The 26,473-nt window shown below is 45.0% G+C and overlaps 1 pseudogene; it reads left to right on the top strand.

Moving 5' to 3' along the window:
* Nucleotides 1-2,698: 2,698 nt before the first annotated feature.
* Nucleotides 2,699-24,698, top strand: LOC123484387 (annotated as a pseudogene).
* The last annotated feature ends 1,775 nt before the right edge of the window (nt 24,699-26,473 follow it).

Below are 26,473 nucleotides of genomic sequence, written 5' to 3'. Positions count from 1 at the left end.
GTAAAACCTAGTAGTACTACTTATTTCTCTGAGAGTGAGGCATATATATTATTACTGTGTAAAACCTAGCAGTACTACTTATTTCTCTGAGAGTGAGGCAGATATATATATATATATATATATATATATGTATTATTACTGTGTAAAACCTAGCAGTACTACTTATTTCTCTTGAGAGTGAGGCAGATATATATTATTACTGTGTAAAACCTAGCAGTACCACTTATTTCTCTGAGAGTTAGGCAGATATATTATTACTGAGTAAAACCTAGCAGTACTACTTATTTCTCTGTGAGTGAGGCAGATATGTTGCATTTTGCAAAAAGACATGATTATTTGTCTCTCTGAAATGAAACCGTCAAGTGATAGATTTTAAACAAATCGCATACCATGATTAGCTAGTGAAAAAACACACCAATCTCTTTCACAATTTCTTTAAACAATAAAAGCTAATTGACCAACATTTCTGAAAATGGATATATAGCGTTTTGGAATGAAACTCTTGTTTCCCCATCTGTACTCAGAGTAGATGAGAGATGTAATGTTTGTCTCTGTTGTGTTGAAGTCCAATCAAGCAGGAGAGACCAGCCTCCCCTGTACCCAGCTGTGTGTCCATGAAGAGTGACTGGTCTATGAATCATCCTATAGAGTTTAGAGAGGGAGACTTTTCTAGTGAACAAAGGTAAGAAGAACTCATGGGTCATGGTCAGTGAGTTAAACAACACTGTCTCTAGTCATTTCTCCTCTCCCATTTTCCCATTTCTTTTTGTTGTTTTCATAATCCATAGGCCAATCCTTTTTTTCATTTTCATAGTCCTGAAACTATATTAAACTAACACAACATTCCCTCCCTGTGTGTGTGTGTGTGTGTGTGTGTGTGTGTGTATGTGTGTGTGTGTGTGTGTGTGTGTGTGTGTGTGTGTGTGTGTGTGTGTGTGTGTGTGTGTGTGTGTGTGTGTGTGTGTGTGTGTGTGTGTGTGTTGTGTACTCCCTGGATGAGGAGATGTAATCTCATGTTTTGTCCACAGAAACCAACAGGAGAGATCAGAGTCAGAGATTCTCAGTGGTCAGTCTTCCCAGAGTCATCAAACAGACCTGGCCTCCATATTCAGTGTATGTGGTCCTGCTATGTACATTTGTTTTTGTTTACCTCAAGTAAAGTTGATCTGTCAATCATTCATTCATGTGTTAATGAGAAAGCATTTAGTCTCTTGCTTAACTTATTTACTTGATTTATTTCAGTTGCTTGAAGAGAATATTATAACATTTGTGAAGAACGAGCTGAAGATGTTCAAGAGGATTCTTAGTCCAGAACTCCCAGAAGGCTTTGAGAGTCAGAAGCAGGATAAGGAAGTGGTGGATGCTGAAGATGAGAAGCAGGAGAGCAGTGCCAGAGAGGGGGCTCTGAAGATCACACTGCACGTCCTTAGGAAAATGAACCAGAAGGAGCTTGCTTACACACTGGAGAAAAGTAAGAGCTGTCTGCCTCATGTTGAATGCTGTTTTAGAACATTTAAAAGCTGTAGCTAATGTACAGCTAAAGTAGCTGTGTAACTCAATGATATTGTAGCAGCCTTAACACAACACCTAGTGACCTCATCAAGTAGCAGCAGGGATGTGTTGTGTTGTGTTAGAGAGAGAGAGAGAGAGAGAGAGAGAGAGAGAGAGAGAGAGAGAGAGATAGAGAGAGAGAGAGAGAGAGAGAGAGAGAGAGAGAGAGAGAGAGAGACAATAATAATATAATCAGTCACACCAGTGTGTAATGCCTTATGAAAACATTTACACATTTATACAGTCAGTTAAGCCAAGAAATGATTATAATTAAAAATGTTATAACAGTCCTAGAATACTGTAGGCTTTAAAACATACGTAATATTAATATTCTCTGTGTTATTTCTAAATTCAGATGAGCTTGCTGTGATTTGCCAACGTGAACTCAAATCTAATCTAAAGAAGAAGTTTCAATGTGTATTTGAGGGGATCGATAAACAAGGAAACCCAACACTTCTCAATAAGATCTACACAGAGCTCTACATCACAGAGGGTGGAACAGGAGAGGTCAATAATGAACATGAGCTGAGACAGATTGAGACAACAACCAGGAAACAAGCAAGACCAGAGACTGCAATCAAATGTAACGACATCTTCAAACCCTTAACTGGACAAGACAAACTTATCAGAACTGTGCTGACAAAGGGAGTCGCTGGCATTGGAAAAACAGTCTCTGTGCAGAAGTTCATTCTGGACTGGGCCGAAGGAAAAGCAAATCAGGATGTCCAATTTGTATTTTCATTCCCTTTTCTGGAGCTGAATTTGATGAAGAGGGAAAAACACACTTTCATTGAACTTCTCAATCACTTCTCAAAGGAAACCACAGAATCAAGAATCTCCAACTACGACAAGTACAAAGTTCTGTTCATCTTTGATGGTCTGGATGAGTGCCGACTGCCCCTAGACTTCCAGAAGAACAAGATCTGTTGTGACGTCACAAAGTCAACCTCAGTGGATGTTCTGCTGACAAATCTCATCAAGGGAAATCTGCTTCCCTCGGCTCTCCCTCTGGATAACCACCCGACCTGCAGCAGCCAATAAGATCCCTTCAGGGTGTGTTGACCAGGTGACAGAGGTACGAGGGTTCAATGACCCACAGAAGGAGGAGTACTTCAGGAAGAGATTCAGTGATGAGGACCTGGCCAGCAGAATCATCTCACACATAAAGACATCAAGGAGCCTCCACATCATGTGCCACATTCCAGTCTTCTGTGTCACGATCGCCAATAAAGTAGGACCAAAGCGCAGCGTTGGGAGTGAACATGATGACTTTAATGTTGAAATAACGACAAAACAAAACACGATCCGTAACGTCCCTCAGTACATCGACTGAACATAGAACAAAAACCCACAAACCAACAGCGAAACACAACAGTATATATATGGCTCCCAATCAGAGATAACGAGCCGACAGCTGACACTCGTTACCTCCGATTGGGAGTCATTGACCAATTACCAAAACACAAACAAATGAAACTCACCATACCCAACACCACCAAAAGAAATACAACCCTGGCTCTAAAATAAAAGTCCATAGAGCCAGAGTGTCACAGTACCCCCTAAAGGTGCGAACTCCGGGCGTACCAGCATACAGTCTAGGGGGAGGGTCTGGGTGAGGGCGTCTGTCCACGGTGGCGGTTCTGCCCCTGGTCGTGCTCCCCATCCCACCTTAGTCACCACCCGCTTCCCTAGCCTCCTCCACATTACCACCCCCCAACTACACCCCACTGGGTTAATGGGCGGCACTGGACTAAGTGGCATCACCGGACTCAGGGGCAGCACCGGACTAAGGGCAGCACCGGCTAAGGGGCAGCACCGGGCTAAGGGGCAGCACCGGGCTAAGGGCAGCACCGGGCTAAGGGGCAGCACCGGGCTAAGGGGCAGCACCGGACTGAATGGCGGATCCTGGCTGGCTGGCTCTGGCGGATCCTGGCTGGCTGGCGGATCCGGGCTGGACGGCTCTGGCGGATCCTGGCTGGACGGCTCTGGCGGATCCTGGCTGGACGGCTCATGGCTGGCTGACGGATCTGGCTGCTCATGGATGGCTGACGGATCTGGCTGCTCATGGCTGGCTGACGGATCTGGCTGCTCATGGCTGGCGGAAGGATCTGGCTGCTCATGGCTGGCGGAAGGATCTGGCTGCTCATGGCTGGCGGAAGGATCTGGCTGCTCATGGCTGGCGGAAGGCTCTGGCTGATCCTGTCTGGCGGACGGCTCTGGCTGGACAGGGCTGACGACGCACCCCGTAGGCTCGGTGCGTTGAGCAGGGACAGGCCGGGCTGGGCTGGCGAAACGCACCACAGACTTGGTGCGGGGCGCAGGAACAGACAGAACCGCACTGGGGACACACACCCCTGGCCCTACACGGGGATCAGGAACGGGCCGGACCGGACTGGAAACACCCCCCAGTACCTCTCGCCGTGCCTCCACACTTTCCATCCCCTTCGTAACCAGTGGCCCCCTTAAACTGGCGGCCATCTCTGCCAACCTCTTGCACTCCTCCAGGCCGTACACCTTCTGCCCCGACGTCGTGAGCCCCCCCCTAAAAATTTTCTGGGGGTCTCTCCTCTCGGTGGACCAGGCCTCCATAGTCCTCTCCCAACCTTCGCTCTTCTGGCTGCACCACTCGTATTCCAACTGCTGCTTGGTCTCGTTGTGGTGGGTTTTTCTGTCACGATCGCCAATAAAGTAGGACCAAAGCGCAGCGTTGGGAGTGAACATGATGACTTTAATGTTGAAATAACGACAAAACAAAACACGATCCGTAACGTCCTCAGTACATCGACTGAACATAGAACAAAAACCCACAAACCAACAGTGAAACACAACAGTATATATATGGCTCCCAATCAGAGATAACGAGCCGACAGCTGACACTCGTTACCTCCGATTGGGAGTCATTGACCAATTACCAAAACACAAACAAATGAAACTCACCCATACCCAACACCACCAAAAGAAATACAACCCTGGCTCTAAAATAAAAGTCCATAGAGCCAGAGTGTCACATTCTGTTGGATTTCTGCAACAGTCCTTGAACACATGTTGAGTACAGACCAGAGAGAAGAGATGCCCAAGACTCTGACTGAGATGTACTCACACCTTGTGGAGTTTCATACCAAACAGAAGAATGAAAAGTATCTTGGGAAAGAAGAGACACGTCCACACTGGAATAAAGAGAGCATTCTGTCACTGGGAAAACTGGCTTTTCAACAGCTTGTTGAGGGCAATCTGATTTTCTATGAAAAAGACCTGAAAGAGGCTGGCATTGATGTCAATGAAGCATCAGTGTACTCAGGATTGTGCACACAGATCTTTAAAGAGGAATGTGGGCTGTACCAGGACAAGGTGTACTGCTTCGTGCATCTGAGCATTCAGGAGTTTCTGGCTGCTGTATATGTGTTCCTCTCATTCATCAACAACAATGAGAATCTAATGGCCAAACCTCAATCAACCAGTAACTTTTTTGCGCTGTTCAGAGACAAGCCTGAAGTTACTTTCTACAAGAGTGCTGTGGATAAAGCCTTACAAAGTGAGACAGGAAACCTGGACCTTTTCCTCCGCTTCCTTCTGGGCCTCTCACTGGAGTCCAATCAGAAGCACTTACGAGCTCTACTGACAAAGACAAGAAGCAGCTCACAGAGCCATGAAGAAACAGTCAAGTACATCAAGGAGAAGATCAGGGAGAATCCCTCTCCAGAGAGGTGCATCAATCTGTTCCACTGTCTGAATGAACTGAATGACCATTCTCTAGTGGAGGAGATCCAAAGCTACCTGAGATCAGGAAGTCTCTCAGAAGAAGAACTGTCACCTGCACAGTGGTCAGCTCTGGTCTTTGTGTTGCTGACTTCAGAAAAAGAGCTGGATGTGTTTGACCTGAAGAAATACTCCAGATCAGAGGAAGGTCTTCTGAGGCTGCTGCCAGTGGTCAAAGCCTCCAGAGCTGCTCTGTGAGTACATAAAATGACATTTAAGTACTAATCATCAGGAAGAAATATTCAGTTTAGAGACATATGAATTATTGAATAACATATTGAATCAATGCATTGATGTTCACATTAGTCTAACAATATGACCATACAATTCTAGGAGACGGAAGATGAATCTATAAGTTGTTTAAGAGAATAAACCAAATGCATTTGCCATTGTCCTTCTACACTACTGGTGTTAAATTAACAGTTTGTGAAATCATGATGATCTCTTTGCAGGCTGTCAGGCTGTGGAGTCACAGAGGAAGGCTGTGCTTCTCTGGTCTCAGCTCTGAAGTCAAACCCCTCACACCTGAGAGAGCTGGATCTGAGTAACAATGACCTGAAGGATTCAGGAGTGAAGCTGCTCTCTGCTGTCCTGGGGAATCCCCACTGTAAACTGGAGACTCTGAGGTCAGTATTCCTGTAGTTGGTCAACAAGTGATAACTGTTCACCAGATCCACATGTGTTTACCAGGCACACATAGTCCACACCATATGTGTTTGGACAGTGAAGCTTACAGTTTTAAATTTGGTTTTTAGATACAATGTTTCATATTATGCAACAGTACAGAATGTCTCCTTTTATTTAAAGATTTTCATACATATACAGTGAGGGAAAAAAGTATTTGATCCCCTGCTGATTTTGTACATTTGCCCACTGACAAAGAAATGATCAGTCTATAATTTTAATGGTAGGTTTATTTGAACAGTGAGAGACAGAATAACAACAAAAAAATCCAGAAAAACGCATGTCAAAAATGTTATAAATTGATTAGCATTTTAATGAGGGAAATAAGTATTTGACCCCCTCTCAATCAGAAAGATTTCTGGCTTCCATGTGTCTTTTATACAGGTAACGAGCTGAGATTAGGAGCACACTCTTAAAGGGAGTTCTCCTAATCTCAGCTTGTTACCTGTATAAAAGACACCAGTCCACAGAAGCAATCAATCAATCAGATTCCAAACTCTCCACCATGGCCAAGACCAAAGAGCTCTCCAACGATGTCAGGGACAAGATTGTAGACCTACACAAGGCTGGAATGGGCTACAAGACCATCGCCAAGCAGCTTGGTGAGAAGGTGACAACAGTTGGTGCGATTATTCGCAAAATGGAAGAAACACAAAAGAACTGTCAATCTCCCTTGGCCTGGGGCTCCATGCAAGGTCTCACCTCGTGGAGTTGCAATGATCATGAGAACGGTGAGGAATCAGCCCAGAACTACACGGAAGGATCTTGTCAATGATCTCAAGGCAGCTGGGACCATAGTCACCAAGAAAACAATTGGTAACACACTACGGCGTGAAGGACTGAAATCCTGCAGTGCCCGCAAGGTCCCCCTGCTCAAGAAAGCACATATACATGCCCGTCTGAAGTTTGCCAATGAACATCTGAATGATTCAGAGGAGAACTGGGTGAAAGTGTTGTGGTCAGATGAGACCAAAATCGAGCTCTTTGGCATCAACTCAACTCGCCGTGTTTGGAGGAGGAGGAATACTGCATATGACCCCAAGAACACCATCCCCACCGTCAAACATGGAGGTGGGAAACATTATGCTTTGGGGGTGTTTTTCTGCTAAGGGGACAGGACAACTTCACCGCATCAAAGGGATGATGGACGGGGCCATGTACCATCAAATCTTGAGTGAGAACCTTCTTCCCTCAGCCAGGGCATTGAAAATGGGTCATGGATGGGTATTCCAGCATGACAATGACCCAAAACTCACGGCCAAGGCAACAAAGGAGTGGCTCAAGAAGAAGCCCATTAAGGTCCTGTAGTGGCCTAGCCAGTCTCCAGACCTTAATCCCATAGAAAATCTGTGGAGGGAGCTGAAGGTTCGAGTTGCCAAACTTCAGCCTCGAAACATTAATGACTTGGAGAAGATCTGCAAAGAGGAGTGGGACAAAATCCCTCCTGAGATGTGTGCAAACCTGGTGGCCAACTACAAGAAACGTCTGACCTCTGTGATTGCCAACAAGGGTTTTGCCACCAAATACTAAGTCATGTTTTGCAGAGGGGGTCCAATACTTATTTCCCTCATTAAAATGCAAATCAATTTATAACATTTTTGACATGCGTTTTTCTGGATTTTTTTGTTGTTATTCTGTCTCTCACTGTTCAAATAAACCTACCATTAAAATTATAGACTGATCATGTCTTTGTCAGTGGGCAAACGTACAAAATCAGCAGGGGATCAAATACTTTTTTCCCTTACTGTATATTTTACCGTTTAGAAATGAAAGTACTTTATTATGTAGTTCTCCCATTTTAAAAAGTCATAATTATTTAGACAAATTAATTTAGTCAAAAGTTTAGTATTTGGTCCCATATTCCTTACCTGCAGTGATTACATCAAGCTTGTGATTCTACAAACTTGTTGAATACATTTGCAGTTTGACTTGGTTGTGTTTTAGATTATGTTTTTCCCAATGGAAACTGAATGGTGAATAATGTCCTGTCATTTTGGAGTCACTTCACTTGTATTGTCAGTAAGAATAGAAGATGTTTCTGAACACTTCTACATTCATGTGGATGCTACCATGATTATGAATAATCATGAATGAATCGTGAATGATGATGAATGAGAAAGTTACAGAGGAACAAGGATCATAACCCCTCTGTTATTGGTAATGGTGAGAGGTTAGCATGTTTTGTTGTAGCCTCTGTAACTTTCTCACTCATTATTATTCATGATTCATTCATGATTATTCTTAATCAACGCATCATCAGGATTAATTTAGTAATGTTTAGAAACATGTTATCTACTCACTTAGACAGACAATTACTCCAGTCATCATCCACCATTCAGTTACTATCGGGCAAAACATAACCCAAAACACAACCAAAACAAACTGCAAATGCAACCAACGAGTTTGGGACCAAATACTAAACTTTTGACTACTTTAATACACTATGAGTGAATTTATCAAAAATACTTATGACTTCTTCAAAAGTGGGGGACTAGACACATAAAGTGCTTTCATTTCTAAATGGTGAAACAGATATGTATTCAAATACCCTCAAATAAAAGGTGACATTATATACTGTCACCTCATATGAAACATTTGATCTCAAATCCAAAATGCTGGAGTATAGAGACACATTTAAAATGTTAGTTTCACTGTCAAAATAGATATGGTGTGGACTGTATACTCAATACAATCTAAATCTGATACCTCACTGTCTGTCTTTTGACTGATACTGCTTTTTAAACTGCTCTGGTCAGTCTACTCAAATATTCGTACTATACATTTTTCTCTCTACAAGCAAGATTATGATCATTTCTAATAATGATACATTCATTTATGAATGGATATGGCAGGTTTCAGGACACTGATATATCTGAATATGTTGTAAAAATATACTGCCACTATTTTCACCACCAAAGAATAGCAGTGTGGTTTTAATATGATTTGACTCTTTGCAGGCTGTCAGGCTGTCTAGTCACAGAGGAAGGCTGTTCTTCTCTGGTCTCAGCTCTGAAGTCAAACCCCTCACACCTGAGAGAGCTGGATCTGAGTAACAATGACCTGAAGGATTCAGGAGTGAAGCTGCACTCTGCTGGACTGGGGAATCCCCACTGTAAACTGGAGACTCTGAGGTCAGTATTCCTGTATCACACAATGAACACACACACACTGGACACACATACAGGACACAAACACACTGGACACACACACACACACACAATGGACACACACACACACACACTGGACACACAGACACACACACATAAGGATTAATTTAGTAGTGTTTAGAAACATGCTATCTACTGTTAATAATGATGCATTCATTCATGTATATACAGTACCAGTCAAAAGTTTGGACACACCTACTCATTCAAGGGTTTTTCTTTATTTTTACTATTTTTTACTTTGTAGAATAATAGTGAAGACATCAAAACTATGAAATAACACATCTGGAATCATGTAGTAACCAAGAAAGTGTTAAACGAAATTCTTCAATTAACCACACTTTGCCTTGATGACAGCTTTGCACACTCTTGGCATTCTCTCAACCAGCTTCACCTGGAATGCTTTGCCAACAGTCTTGAAAGAGTTCCCACATATGCTGAGCACTTGTTGGCTGCTTTTCCTTCACTCTGCCGTCCGACTCATCCCAAACCATTTCAATTGGGTTGAGGTCGGGTGATTGTGGAGGCCAGGTCATCTGGTGCAGCAATCCTTCACTCTCCTTCTTGGTAGAATAGCCCTTACACAGCGTGGAGGTGTGTTGGGTCATTGTCCTGTTGAAAAACAAATGATAGTCCCACTAAGCCCAATCCAGATGGGATGGCGTATCGCTGCAGAATGCTGTGGTAGCCATGCTGGTTATGTGTGCCTTGAATTCTAAATAAATCACAGACAGTGTCACCAGCAAAGCACCCCCACACCATAACACCTCCTCCTCCATGCTTTACGGTAGGAAATACACATGCGGATATCATCTGTTCACCCACACCGCGTCTCACAAATACACGGCGGTTGGAACCAAAAATCCAGACCAAAGGACAAATGTCCACAGGTCTAATGTCCATTGCTCGTGTTTCTTGGCCCAAGCAAGTCTCTTCTTCTTATTGGTGTCCTTTAGTAGTGGTTTCTTTGCAGCAATTCGACCATGAAAGCCTGATTCACACAGTCTCCTCTGAACAGTTGATGTTGAGATGTGTCTGTGACTTGAACTCTGTGAAGCATTTATTTGGGCTGCAATTTCTGAGGCTGGTAACTCTAATGAACTTATCCTCTGCAGCAGAGGTAACTCTGGGTCTTCCATTCCTGTGGCGGTCCTCATGAGAGCCAGTTTCATCATAGCGCTTGATGGTTTTTGTGACTGCACTTGAAGTAACTTTAAAAGTTCTTGAAATGTTCCTTATTGAATGACCATCATGTCTTAAAGTAATGATGGACTGTTGTTTCTCTTTGCTTATTTGAGCTGTTCTTGCCATAATATGGACTTGGTCTTTTACAAAAAAGGGCTATCTTCTGAATACCCCCCTACCTTGTCACAACACAACTGATTGGCTCAAACGCATTACGAAGGAAATAAATTCCACAAATTACCTTTTAAGAAGGCACACCTGTTAATTGAAATGCATTCCAGGTGACTACCTCATGAAGCTGGTTGAGAGAATGCCAAGAGTGTGCAAAGCTGTCATCAAGGCAAAGGGTGGCTATTTGAAGAATCTCAAATATAACATATATTTTAATTTGTTTAACACTTCTTTGGTTACTACATGATTCCATATGTGTTATTTCATAGTTTTGATGTCTTCACTATTATTCTACAATGTAAAAATTAGTTTTTTCTTCTTTTTTTTTTTACAAATTTGAATGAGTAGGTGTGTTCAAACTTTTGACTGATAGTGTATATATACATATATGAATAGATATGGCAGGTTTCAGGACTCTGATGTATCTGAAAAAGTTTAAAAAATATATTTTCACCACCAAAGAATAGCAGTGTGGTTTTAATATGATTTGACTCTTGCAGGCTGTCAGGCTGTCTAGTCACAGAGGAAGGCTTTGACTACATACTGTTGACTATTTTTCATATTAGGCAACAGTATGTAATGTCACCTTTTATTTGAGGTTTTTCATACATATCTGTTTTAGTGTTTAGATACGAAAGCACTTTATGTGTCTAGTTCCCCATTTGAAGAAGTCGTAATTATTTGGACACATTCACTTATATTGTATTAAAGTAGTCATACGTTTAGTATTTGGTCCCATATTCCTTACCCACAGATATAAATTGAATGGTTAATAATGTCCTGTCATTTTGGAGGACACACACACACACACACACTGGACACACACACACGCTGGACACACACACTGTACACACACACACTGGACACAGGCACACACTGGGCACACAATGACCTGAAGGATTCAGGAGTGAAGCTGCTCTCTGCTGGACTGGGGAATCCCCACTGTAAACTGGAGACTCTGAGGTCAGTATTCCTGTAGTTGGTCAACAAGTGATAACTGCTCACCAGATCCACATGTGTTTACCAGGCACACATAGTCCACACCATATGTGTTTGGACAGTGAAGCTTACAGTTTTACATTTGGTGCTATGCTCCATCATTTTGGATTTGAGATATAATGTTTCATATTAGGCAACAGTACAGAATGTCACCTTTTATTTGAGGGTATTCATACATATATGTGTTACTGTTTGGAAATGAAAGCACTTTATGTGTCTAGTTCTCCCATTTGAAAAAGTCGTAATAATTTGGACATAGTCACTTATATTGTATTAAAGTAGTCATAAGTTTAGTATTTGGTCCCATATTCCTTACCTGCAGTGATTACATCAAGCTTGTGATTCTACAAACTTGTTGAATACATTTGCAGTTTGACTTGGTTGTGTTTTGGATTATGTTTTTCCCAATAGAAACTGAATGGTGAATAATTGTCACGGTTTCGGCCGAGGCGGCTCCTCCTCCTTGTTCGGGCAGGTTTCGCCGGTCGTCGTCTCCGGAGTTCTAGCTGCCACCGCTCGATGTTTCTTGTTTGTTTGGTTTTGTCTGTTAGTCACACCTGTTTTGTGTTAGGTCTCAATTAGCACCCTATTTAGTTTCCGTGTTGTTAGGTTTGTGTTGTGTGTGATTGTTCGTGTCGTGGTTGCGCTACCCGTTTCGGTACGCTTATTTTCATTAGCTTCCTCCTTGTTGTGTGAGGAGAATTTACGCACCTGTGTGTGCGCTTGTTTATACGCCTGTGTGCGTCTTTTGCCTCCGGGCTGTTTTGGATTACTTTTCGTGCTCAGTAAAGTCTTGTTGGATTTACCCTCTGCTGCCTGCGCCTGATTCCACACCACACCCATTCACAGCACCGTGACAGAATCACACACCCTTAGATGGAATCAGCAGGAGCACCCGTCGACCCCATGGAGGAGCGTCTCCTTGGACACGAGCACCGGATCAACCGTATCGGCCACGCCTTGGAGGGCGTCATGGACACCCTTCGTCGATGGGAGACCAGCGGGGTTCCCATAGCCCCACCTATCGCACCATCACCTTCACCACCGGATTACCAGCCCGTCCATCGACCGGAACCCAGTGGGATTCGGCTCTCGCTCCCGAGGGCGTACGACGGCACCGCTGCCGGGTGTCAGGGTTTCCTCCTACAAGTGGAGCTCTACATTGCCACCATACACCCGGCGCCCTCGGGATACGAGAGCGTTTCCGCCCTCATCTCCTGTCTCACCGGCAAGGCGTTGGAGTGGGCCAACGCTGAGTGGAGGGGAATAGACGCCGCCACCGTCACCTATGCGGAGTTCTCCCGTCGCTTCCGTGCGGTCTTCGACCATCCACCAGAGGGGAGAGACGGCGGGGGAACGTCTATTCCACCTCCGACAGGAGATGAGGAGCGCTCAGGCATCCGCGCTGGAGTTCCGGACTCTAGCGGCTGATGCGGGGTGGAATGAGAGGGCCCTCATAGACCACTTTCGATGTAGCCTTCGGGAGGACGTCCGCAGGGAGTTGGCCTGCAGGGACAGTACACTAACATTTGACCAGCTGGTGGACATGGCCATTCGACTGGACAACCTGCTGGCGACCCGCGGACGTCCCAGGTGGGGGCCTCCCGTTCCACCCTCCAGTGCCTCCGAGCAGTGTCCGATGGAGCTTGGAGGTGCTGGCGCTAGAGGGAGAAGAGGTAGGAGCCCGAGGGGGGCAGTCTCCTGCACCAAGTGTGGGCGCGGAGGGCACACCGCGGCTAGGTGCTGGGGAGGGTCCCCTGGTGAGGGAGAGAGCAGGTCATACAGTGGGGAGCCCACCCAGGTGAGTAGGCGCCCTACTTACCCAGAGCTTTCTGTCGTTCACATTACCTTACCTGTTTGTTTCCCACAGGTTGCACCTCAGTCCCAGCATAAGGCGCTAGTCGATTCAGGCGCAGCTGGGAATTTTGTAGACCGGAGATTCTGTGTTAAGTTAGGGATTCCCCTTCTTCCAGTCGAAAAACCCTTTCCTGTACATGCCCTAGATAGTCGTCCGTTAGGATCTGGGTTGATTGGGGAGGTCACAGCGCCACTTAGGATGAGGACGCAGGGGGGTCATGAGGAGACGATACAACTCTATCTTATCGACTCTCCTGCGTATCCGGTGGTACTGGGGCTTCCCTGGTTGATGACCCATGATCCTACTATTTCGTGGCGAGAGAAAGCTCTTAAAGGGTGGTCTGCTCAGTGTGAGGGGGTTATGTCTGGGTGTTTCCTTAGGGGCGACCTCGGTGGAGAGTCCGAACCAGATGCCAGCACTGCACATTCCTCCTGAGTATGAGGATTTGGCGCTCGTGTTCAGTAAGACCAGAGCGGCACAGTTGCCACCTCATAGACAGGGGGATTGTGCGATAGACCCTCCAGACAGGAGCAGCGCTTCTGCGGAGCCATGTTATCCTTTGTCACAGGAGGAGAAAAGGGCAATGGAGACTTACATTGCCGAGTCTCTGGGACAGGGATACATACGGGCCTCCACTTCTCCCGCGTCCTCGAGCTTCTTTTTTGTGAAGAAAAAGGATGGAGGTTTGCGTCCGTGTATTGATTACCGCGGTCTCAATCAGGTGACGGTGAAGTACAGCTATCCACTTCCTCTGATTGGGACCATGACGGAGTCCTTACACGGGGCAAGGTTCTTCACAAAATTGGATCTCAGGAGCGCATATAACTTGGTGCGCATTAGGGAGGGCGATGAGTGGAAGACAGCATTTAGTACTACATCCGGCCATTACGAGTATCTCGTCATGCCATATGGGTTAATGAATGCTCCATCAGTCTTCCAATCGCTTTGTAGACGAACTTTTCCGGGACATGCAGGCGCAGGGAGTAGTGGTGTACATAGATGATATTCTTGTGTACAGTGCTACTCGGGCCGAGGCATGTAGCCCTGGTGCGCAGGGTATTGAGGAGACTGTTGGAGCATGACCTGTATGTCAAAGCTGAGAAATGTCTGTTCTTCCAGGAGTCAGTTTCCTTTTTGGGTTACCAGTTGTCTGCGTCAGGGGTGAGAATGGAGGTGGACCGAGTGTCCGCCGTGCGTAATTGGCAAACCCCAACTACGGTTAAAGAGGTGCAGCGGTTCTTGGGTTTTGCGAATTACTACCGGAGGTTTATCCGGGGTTTTGGACAGGTGGCAGCTCCCATAACGTCCCTTCTGAAGGGGGGTCCGGTGCGCTTGCAGTGGTCAGCTGAGGCGGACAGGGCCTTTGGGAGACTGAAGGACCTGTTTACCTCGGCCCCGGTGTTGGCGCACCCGGATCCCACTTTAGCCTTCCAAGTTGAGGTGGACGCGTCTGAGGCCGGTATCGGGGCAGTTCTTTCTCAACGATCCGGTACACCATCTAAGCTCCGCCCCTGTGCTTTTTATTCTAAGAAGCTCAGTCCGGCGGAGCGGAATTATGACGTAGGGGACAGGGAGCTGTTAGCCGTAGTACAGGCCCTAAAGGTGTGGAGGCATTGGCTTGAGGGGCTCAGCACCCTTTCCTCATTCTGACCGACCATCGTATCCTGGAGTACATTCGGGCAGCTAGGAGACTGAATCCTCGCCAGGCTCGATGGACTATGTTTCTCGCCCGGTTTGTGTTCAAGATCACTTACATCCCTGGGTCCCAGAACGGGAAGGCAGATGCTCTGTCCCGTCGGTATGACACGGAGGAGAGGTGCGTGGAGTCCATTCCCATACTACCGGAGTCCTGTCTGGTGGCACCGGTGGTGTGGGAGGTCGATGCGGAGATCGAGCGGGCGTTACGCACCGAGCCTAGTCCTCCACAGTGTCCGGTGGGTCGGGTGTACGTCCCGCTCGAGGTCCGGGATCGGCTGATTTATTGGGCTCACACGTCCCCCTCCTCTGGACATCCGGGTATTGGCCGGACGGTGCACTACCTTAGTACGAAGTACTGGTGGCCAACGTTAGCCAGGGATGTGAGGGTTTATGTCTCCTCCTGCTCAGTATGTGCCCAGTGTAAGGCGCCCAGACACTTGCCCAGGGGTAAATTACAGCCCCTGCCCGTTCCACAACGACCCTGGTCTCACCTCTCGGTGGATTTTGTTACCGATCTTCCCTCCTTCCAGGGGAATACCACCATCCTGGTCGTTGTGGATCGGTTCTCGAAGGCCTGTCGTCTCCTTCCCATGCCGGGTCTTCCTACGGCCCTACAGACCGCTGAGGCTCTATTTACTCACGTCTTCCGGCATTACGGGGTGCCCGAGGATATAGTGTCCGATCGAGGCCCCCAGTTTACCTCTAGAGTCTGGAGAGCATTTATGGAACGTTTGGGGGTCTCGGTGAGCCTTACCTCGGGTTACCACCCGGAGAGTAATGGGCAGGTTGAACGAGTCAACCAGGATGTGGGTAGGTTTCTGAGGTCATATTGTGAGGGCCGGCCGGAGGAGTGGGCGAGATATGTGCCCTGGGCCGAGATGGCACAGAACTCTCTCCGCCACTCCTCCACCCAACTAACCCCTTTTCAGTGTGTATTAGGGTACCAGCCGGTTCTGGCACCATGGCATGAGAGCCAGATCGAGGCCCCGCTGTGGATGAGTGGGTGCGGTGCTCGGAGGAGACGTGGGGACGCTGCACACGTCCATCTGCAGCGTGCCATACGTCGACAGAAGACGAGCGCCGACCTACATCGCAGTGAGGGGCCAGTGTACGCACCTGGAGATCGAGTCTGGCTCTCAACCAGAAACCTGCCCCTCCGCCTGCCCTGCCGGAAGCTGGGTCGGCGGTTTGTGGGGCCTTTTAAAGTCCTGAGGAGATTGAACGAGGTGAGTTACAGGTTAGAACTACCTATTGATTACAAGAAGATTAACCCCTCGTTCCATGTGTCTCTCCTCAGGCCGGTGGTAGCTGGTCCACTCCAGGACTTTGAGATTGAGGAGACTCCTCCGCCCCCGTTGGACATCGAGTGGGGATTCCCCATCGAGTGGGGTCTCCAATATCTCGTGGAGTGGGAGGGGTACGGTCCGGAGGAGCGGTGCTGGGTGCCAAGGGAGGGACATTCTGGATCCGTCCCTGATGACCGAATTCCATCGTGGTCATCCTGCACGCCCTGCGCCGCGCCCCCTGGTCGTCCCCGAGGCCGGAGGCGGCGCGCGGCTGAGCCGCGCGCCAAGGGGGTACTGTCACGGTTTCGCCGAGGCGGCTCCTCCTCCTTGTTCGGGCAGGTTTCGCCGGTCGTCGTCTCCGGAGTTCTAGCTGCCACCGCTCGATGTTTCTTGTTTGTTTGGTTTTGTCTGTTAGTCACACCTGTTTTGTGTTAGGTCTCAATTAGCACCCTATTTAGTTTCCGTGTTGTTAGGTTTGTGTTGTGTGTGATTGTTCGTAGTCGTGGTTGCGCTACCCGTTTGCACGCTTATTTTCATTAGCTTCCTCCTTGTTGTGTGAGGAGAATTTACGCACCTGTGTGTGCGCTTGTTTATACGCCTGTGTGCGTCTTTTGCCTCCGGGCTGTTTTGGATTACTTTTCGTGCTCAGTAAAGTCTTGTTGGATTTACCCTCTGCTGCCTGCGCCTGATTCCACACCACACCCATTCACAGCACCGTGACAATAATGTCCTGTCATTTTGGAGTCACTTCACTTGTATTGTCAGTAAGAATAGAAGATGTTTCTGAACACTTCTACATTCATGTGGATGCTACCATGATTATGAATAATCATGAATGAATCGTGAATAATGATGAATGAGAAAGTTACAGAGGAACAAGGATCATACCCCCTCTGTTATTGGTAATGGTGAGAGGTTAGCATGTTTTGTTGTAGCCTCTGGAACTTTCTCACTCATTATTATTCATGATTCATTCATGATTTTTATTAATCATTTCATCATCAGGATTAATTTAGTAGTGTTTAGAAACATGTTATCTACTCACTTAGACAGAAAATTACTCCAGTCATCATCCACCATTCAGTTACTATTGGACAAAACATAACCCAAAACACAACCAAAACAAACTGCAAATGCAACCAACGAGTTTGAGACCAAATACTCAACTTTTGACTACTTTAATACACTATAAGTGAATTGGTCAGACTACTTATGACTTCTTCAAATAGGGGGACTAGATACATAAAGTCCTTTCATTTCTAAACGGTGAAACAGATATGTATTAAAATACCCTCAAATAAAAGGTGACATTATATACTGTCACCTCATATGAAACATTTGATCTCAAATCCAAAATGCTGGAGTATAGAGCCACATTTAAAATGTTAGCTTCACTGTCAAAATATATATGGTGTGGACTGTATACTCAATACAATCTAAATCTGATACCTCACTGTCTGTCTTTTGACTGATACTGCTTTTTAAAGTGCTCTGGTCAGTCTACTCAAATATTTATACTTTTATATTTATCTCTCTACAAGCAATACTTTGATAATTTGTCATTTCTCATAATGATACATTAATTTATGAATAGATATGGCAGGTTTCAGGACACTGATATATCTGAATATGTTGAAAAAATATACTGCCAGTGTGATTTTAATATGATTTGACTCTTTGCAGGCTGTCACGCTGTCTAGTCACAGAGGAAGGCTGTGCTTCTCTGGTCTCAGCTCTGAAGTCAAACCCCTCAAACCTGAGAGAGCTGGATCTGAGTAACAATGACCTGAAGGATTCAGGAGTGAAGCTGCTCTCTGCTGGACTGGAGAATCCCCACTGTAAACTGGAGACTCTGAGGTCAGTATTCCTGTAGTTGGTCAACCAGTGATAACTGCTCACCAGATCCACATGTGTTTACCAGGCACATATAGTCCACACCATATGTGTTTGGACAGTGAAGCTTACAGTTTTACATTTGGTGCTATGCTCCATCATTTTGGATTTGAGATATAATGTTTCATATTAGGCAACAGTACAGAATGTCACCTTTTATTTGAGGGTATTCATACATATCTGTGTTACTGTTTGGAAATGAAAGGACTTTATGTGTCTAGTTCTCCCATTTGAAAAAGTCGTAATAATTTGGACATAGTCACTTATATTGTATTAAAGTAGTCATAAGTTTAGTATTTGGTCCCATATTCCTTACCTGCAGTGATTACATCAAGCCTGTGATTCTACAAACTTGTTGAATACATTTGCAGTTTGTCTTGGTTGTGTTTTAGATGATGTTTTTCCTAATAGAAACTGAATGGTGAATAATGTCCTGTCATTTTGGAGTCACTTCACTTGTATTGTCAGTAAGAATAGAAGATGTTTCTGAACACTTCTACATTCATGTGGATGCTACCATGATTATGAATAATCATGAATGAATCGTGAATGATGATGAATGAGAAAGTTACAGAGGAACAAGGATCATACCCCCTCTGTTATTGGTAATGGTGAGAGGTTAGCATATTTTGTTGTAGCCTCTGTAACTTTCTCACTCATTATTATTCATGATTCATTCATGATTTTTCTAAATCATGGCATCATCAGGATTCAGTTAGTAGTGTTTAGAAACATGTTATCTACTCACTTAGACAGAAAATTACTCCAGTCATCATCCACCATTCAGTTACTATTGGACAAAACATAACCCAAAACACAACCAAAACAAACTGCAAATGCAACCAACGAGTTTGAGACCAAATACTCAACTTTTGACTACTTTAATACACTATAAGTGAATTGGTCAGACTACTTATGACTTCTTCAAATAGGGGGACTAGATACATAAAGTGCTTTCATTTCTAAATGGTGAAACAGATATGTATTAAAATACCCTCAAATAAAAGGTGACATTATATACTGTCACCTCATATGAAACATTTGATCTCAAATCCAAAATGCTGGAGTATAGAGCCACATTTAAAATGTTAGCTTCACTGTCAAAATAGATATGGTGTGGACTGTATACTCAATACAATCTACCGTAATTTTCGGACTATAAGCCGCGCCTTTTTTCCAATTTTTCGACCCCTGCGGCTTATATAACGGTGCGGCTAATGTATGGATTTTTACAGCTAACGGCCACTAGAAGACCTCCTAAATCTATGGATTTTACAGGTTACAGTCCACCAACTTTAACTCTATGGGCTCTATGACCGTCCGGTCGCCCCCACCTTTAGCGGCGGGCTCCAGCAGGAAAAGCTGGAGGCCGGAAAAGAGTGAGACGGGTAGCGCGCAAAAGTAAAAGTGGAACCGAGAGTGGTACGAGAGACAGAACGAGAGCAAGACAGACAGACATTACGAGAGCGAGACAGTTTGTGCAAAGGAAGTTTTCATGCACAAACCCTCATTATGGAAAACAAACGTAGAAATGCATATGATGCAGCTTTTAAGTTAAAGGCAGTCAATCTGGCTGTAAAAGAAGGAAATAGAGCTGCTGCACGTAGCCTTGGCTTCAATGAGTCAATGGTGAGACGTTGGAGACGCCAGCGGGAAGAACTGTCTCAATGCAAAAAGTCAAAAAAAGCTTTCAGATGTAATAAAAGCAGATGGCCCGAACTTGAAGACTTTCTTGAAGATTGGGTGAACACACAGAGAGCAGACGGCCGAGGTGTTTCCACCGTGCAGATCCGACTAAAAGCTGAAACAGTCGCCACCGAAATGAAAATAGAAAATATTGAATGGCATCTCGTTTAAAGTCAACAAGAAAGGGTGGATGATGGAAAGCGTAATGAATGAGTGGCTGAATGAGTGCTACGTCAAGCGCCCTGGAGGATTATTTCGCCCAAAAAAAGCTTTGCTCGTTTTGGACAGCATGAGGGCCCATATAACGGATTATGTGAAAGCAGCCATCAAGAGCACAAACTCCATTCCAGCTGTGATTCCTGGGGGCACAACGAAGCATCTGCAGCCACTCGACATCAGTGTCAATCGTGCTTCAAAGTGGCACTCACGCGTTCAGTGGGAGGCGTGGATGACTAGCGGCGATAAATCATTCACCAAAACTGGTCGCATGCGAAAAGCAACTTTCGCTCAAGTTTGCGAAGTGGATCCTGATAGCGTGGAGGAGTGTCAAAACATCCACGATCATTAACGGGTTCCGAAAGGCTGGACTGCTGCGTGATGAAGAGGAGGACGCCGCCACAGCTGAGGCCCTTCAGAGGCTGTTCGATTCCGACAGTGACGAAGAGGAGTTCTTTGGTTTTGAGAGCGTCAACGAAGGAGAGAGGAGAGTGGCTGACAAAGCCACCCTGAGCCTGTTAGTTTCCGACACTGAAGATGAGGACTTTGGTGGTTTTAGTATGCAGGAAGAAGACGGAGATGAGGATTAATGACTTGACTTTTCTGGTTACAGCCGTGTACTGCACCTTAGCCTAAAAGATGAAGACGAGGATTAATGACTTTTCTGGTAGGCTGATTACCGTATATTTTAAGCAGCCGTGTTGCTGCAACTTTAGGTTTACGCGCTTTACTGTCGTGGTTACAGGCACTTTATTTTGCACTTAAAAAAAAACACATTTAATTTAGCCATTGATATTGCCTCGTCAAGCGCTGTAAGCTTTGTTTTTTGTTCTGGTACTACTGTTGGCTATAATGTAGATAAATATTCAAAGATGTGCACACTTTTTCAAGGTTTTTCAAAAATAACCAAAGTTAAGTGGTTAAATAATTGTGACGCTATTAACTAATTTTGCTGGAATACGTTATGCAAATATGCAACTTGTATTGTTGAAATGTTAATAAATGGGAGCTTCCTCAAGCAGCCATCTCTTTCCCGACAATCCCCTCTGTGCACGAACCCTTACATATGGTAATTAAACATTAAAACACCTGCGGCTTATAGTCCAGTGCAGCTTATATATGTACACATCATTCAATTTAGCTGCTGCGGCTTATACTCCGGTGCGCCTTATAGTGCGGAAAATACGGTACATCTGATACCTCACTGTCTGTCTTTTGACTGATACTGCTTTTTAAACTGGTCTGGTCAGTCAACTCAAATATTCGTACTATACATGTTTCTCTCTACAAGCAATATTATGATCATTTCTAATAATGATACATTCATTTATGAATGGATATGGCAGGTTTCAGGACACTGATATATCTGAATATGTTGTAAAAATATACTGCCACAATTTTCACCACCAAAGAATAGCAGTGTGGTTTTAATATGATTTGACTCTTTGCAGGCTGTCAGGCTGTCTAGTCACAGAGGAAGGCTGTGCTTCTCTGGTCTCAGCTCTGAAGTCAAACCCCTCACACCTGAGAGCTGGATCTGAGTAACAATGACCTGAAGGATTCAGGAGTGAAGCTGCTCTCTGCTGGACTGGGGAATCCCCACTGTAAACTGGAGACTCTGAGGTCAGTATTCCCGTAGTTGGTCAACAAGTGATAACTGTTCACCAGATCCATGTGTTTACCAGGCACACATAGTCCACACCATATGTGTTTGGACAGTGAAGCTTACAGTTTTACATTTGGTGCTATGCTCCAGCATTTTGGATTTGAGATAGAAAGTTTCATATTAGGCAACAGTACAGAATGTCACCTTTTATTTGAGGATATTTTCATACATATCTGTGTTACTGTTTAGAAATGAAAGCACTTTATGTATCTAGTCCCCCATTTGAAAAAGTCGTAATAATTTGGACACATTCTCTTATATTGTATTAAAGTAGTCATACGTTTAGTATTTGGTCCCATATTCCTTACCTGCAGTGATTACATCAAGCTTGTGATTCTACAAACTTGTTGAATACATTTGCAGTTTGTTTGGTTGTGTTTTTGATGATGTTTTCCCCAATAGAAACTGAATGGAGAAAAATGTCCTGTCATTTTATAGTCACTTCACTTGTATTGTCAGTAAGAATAGAAAATGTTTCTGAACACTTCTACATTCATGTGGATGCTACTATGATTATGAATAATCATGAATGAATGGTGAATGATGATGAATGAGAAAGTTACAGAGGCACAAGGATCATACCCCCTCTGTTATTGGTAATGGTGAGAGGTTAGCATGTTTTGTTGTAGCCTCTGTAACTTTCTCACTCATTATTATTCATGATTCATTCATGATTTTTCTTCATGTCATCATCAGGATTCATTTAATAGTGTTTAGAAACATGTTATCTACTCACTTAGACAGAAAATTACTCCAGTCATCATCCACCATTTAGTTACTATTGGGCAAAACATAACCCAAAACAAACTGCAAATGCAACCAACGAGTTTGGATCAAAATACTAAACTTTTGACTACTTTAATACACTATAAGTGAATTGGTCAGAATACTTATGACTTCTTCAAATAGGGGGACTAGATACATAAAGTGCTTTCATTTCTAAACGGTGAAACAGATATGTATTAAAATATCCTCAAATAAAAGGTGACATTATATACTGTCACCTCATATGAAACATTTGATCTGAAATCCAAAATGCTGGAGTACAGAGCCACATTTAAAATGTTAGCTTCACTGTCAAAATATATATGGTGTGGACTGTATACTCAATACAATCTAAATCTGATACCTCACTGTCTGTCTTTTGACTGATACTGCTTTTTAAACTGCTCTGGTCAGTCTACTCAAATATTTGTACTATACATGTTTCTATCTACAAGCAATACTTTGATAATTTCTAATAATGATACATTAATTTATGAATAGATATGGCAGATTTCAGGACACTGATGTATCTGAACATTTTGAAAAAAATATACTGCCACTATTTTGACCACCAACGAATTGCAGTGTGGTTTTAATATGATTTGACTCTTTGCAGGCTGTCAGGCTGTCTAGTCACAGAGGAAGGCTGTGCTTCTCTGGTCTCAGCTCTGAAGTCAAACCCCTCACACCTGAGAGAGCTGGACCTGAGCTACAATCACCCAGGAGACTCAGGAGTCAGACTGCTCTCTGCTGGACTGGAGAATCCACACTGCAGACTGGAGAAACTCAAGTATGTAGAGGGTTTATGTCAATGTTCATATCAGACATGTTGGAGTTATCAGGCTAGTTAAGACAAACATTCTGACCACCACTTGGACTAAGTTATATAAAGACTGTGTGTGTCTGTGTGTGTGTGTGTGTGTGTGTGGTGTGTGTGTGTGTGTGTGTGTGTGTGTGTGTGTGTGTGTGTGTGTGTGTGAGTTCACGTGTATCCCTCAATGACTGTCTGTTCTTCTGCTTACCGCTACAGTGTGGAACATGGTGGAGAGAACACAATGAAACCTGGACTTAGAAAATGTGAGTGTTGACTGCTCTGAAGAATATGACTAAGAATAAGTCTTAATTCAAGTGAAGTCAAAGTCAAAGACCACCATCATTACTTATTTGGTCATATTAAATATCAGCTGTAGTTCTACAGAAGCAGCAATCAGGGACACCAAAGTTTACAAAGAGTTGCTTTGACAATGTGTGTGTCTTTTTGTGGCGTGTTCCTGTTACATTAGAAATGTGTGTGTGTGTGTGTGTGTGTGTATTCAGTGTGTGTGTGTGTGTGTATTCAGTGTGTGTGTGTGTGTGTGTGTGTGCAGGATGTGTGTGTGTGTTCAGGATATGTGTGTGTTCAGGATGTGTGTGTGTGTGTTCAGGATGTGTGTGTGTGTGTGTAATTAATGGGAATAAGTGTGTTTTATATTACCATACAGTATAACATATGTTCATTCAACAAATCTCAAGTTACCTTAACTTCTCCTTTTGATACCTAGAAACATCTACATTAAATGAATTAGTGAAAAGTGAGTTAACATTCTAATGTGAATGATGATGATTTCTAATATTGTGTCTGGTTTCATCCATCAGATGTCTGTGATCTCACACTGGACCCAAACACAGTAGACAGATTCCTCTCTCTGTCTGAGGAGAACAGAAAGGTGACATGGAGGAGAGAGAAGCAGCCGTATCCTGATCACCCAGAGAGATTTGAGGACTGTGGACAGGTGCTGTGTAGAGAGGGTCTGACTGGGCGCTGTTACTGGGAGGCAGAGTGGAGTGGGGGAGGGGCTGATATAGGAGTGGCATATAAAGGAATCAGCAGGAAAGGAGGGGGTTGTGACTGTGGGATTGGATACAATGACAAGTCCTGGAGTCTGTTCTGCTCTGGCAACAGTTACTATGCCTGGCACAATAGTAAGTCCACTACCATAGACGTCCCCTCCTCCAGCTCCCACAGAGTAGGAGTGTATCTGGACTGGCCAGCCGGCACTCTGTCCTTCTACAGAGTCTCCTCTGACACACTGACCCACCTGAACACATTCCACTCCACATTCACTGAGCCCCTCTATCCAGGGTTTAGGGTTTGGTATGACTCCTCAGTGTCCCTGTAAATAATAACCATGGTAACACTGACACACACACACACACACTGGACACACACACACACACACTGACACACTGGACACACACACTGGACACACACACACACTGGACACACACACACACACTGGACACACACACACACACTGACACACACACACACACACTGGACACACACACACACTGAACAAACACACTGAACACACACACACCGGACAAACACACACTGGACACACACACACACACACACAGGACACACATACATTGATCACACACACACTGGACACACACTGGACAAACACACCCACACACTGGACACTGGATACACACACACTCTGGACACACACACACACTGAACACACACACACACACACTGAACACACACACACTGAACACACACACACTGGACACACACACACTGGACACACACACACACACACAGAGGACACACAACTCACACAGGACACACACACTGGACACACACACTGGACACACACACACACACTGGACACACACACACACACTGGACACACACACACTGGACACACACTCACACACACACAGGAAACACACACAGGACACACACACACACTGGACACACACACACACACACAGAACACACTCACAAACTGGACACACACACACATACTCACACACACTGGACGGACACACACACAGGACACAAACACACTGGACACACACAAACACACACACACACTGGACACACACACTGGACACACACACATACGCTGGACACACACACACACACACACTCACACTGGACCCACACACATACACACTGGACACACACACACTGGACACACACACACACAAACACAGGACACACACACACACACACACACACACTGGACACACATACACCTGACACACAGGACACACACACACACACACTGGACACACACACTCACACACACTGGACACACACACTGGACACACACAGACACTGGACACACACACATACACACTTACACACACACTCACACACACTGGACACACACACATACGCTGGACACACACACACTGGACACACACACACACACACACTGGACACACACACACATACACACAGGACACACACACTGGACACACACACACACTGGACACACACACACACTGGACACACACACACACACACTGGACACACACACACACATACACACTGGACACACACACCTGACACACACACACACAGGACACACACACACACACACACACACACACACTGGACACACACACACACACACACACTGGACACACACACACTGGACACACACACACACACTGGACACACACTCACACACACACAGGAAACACACACAGGACACACACACACACTGGACACACACACACACACACAGAACACACTCACAAACTGGACACACACACACTCACACACACTGGACGGACACACACACAGGACACAAACACACTGGACACACACAAACACACACACACACTGGACACACACACTGGACACACACACATACGCTGGACACACACACACACACACACTCACACTGGACCCACACACATACACACTGGACACACACACACTGGACACACACACACACACACACAGGACACACACACACACACACACACACTGAACACACACACACCTGACACACAGGACACACACACACACACACTGGACACACACACTCACACACACTGGACACACACACTGGACACACACACAGACACTGACACACACACACTTACACAC

This window comes from Coregonus clupeaformis, unplaced genomic scaffold (assembly GCF_020615455.1).
Source record: "Coregonus clupeaformis isolate EN_2021a unplaced genomic scaffold, ASM2061545v1 scaf0297, whole genome shotgun sequence".
Taxonomy (NCBI): domain Eukaryota; kingdom Metazoa; phylum Chordata; class Actinopteri; order Salmoniformes; family Salmonidae; genus Coregonus; species Coregonus clupeaformis.
This window is presented reverse-complemented; position numbering and strand designations above follow the sequence as displayed.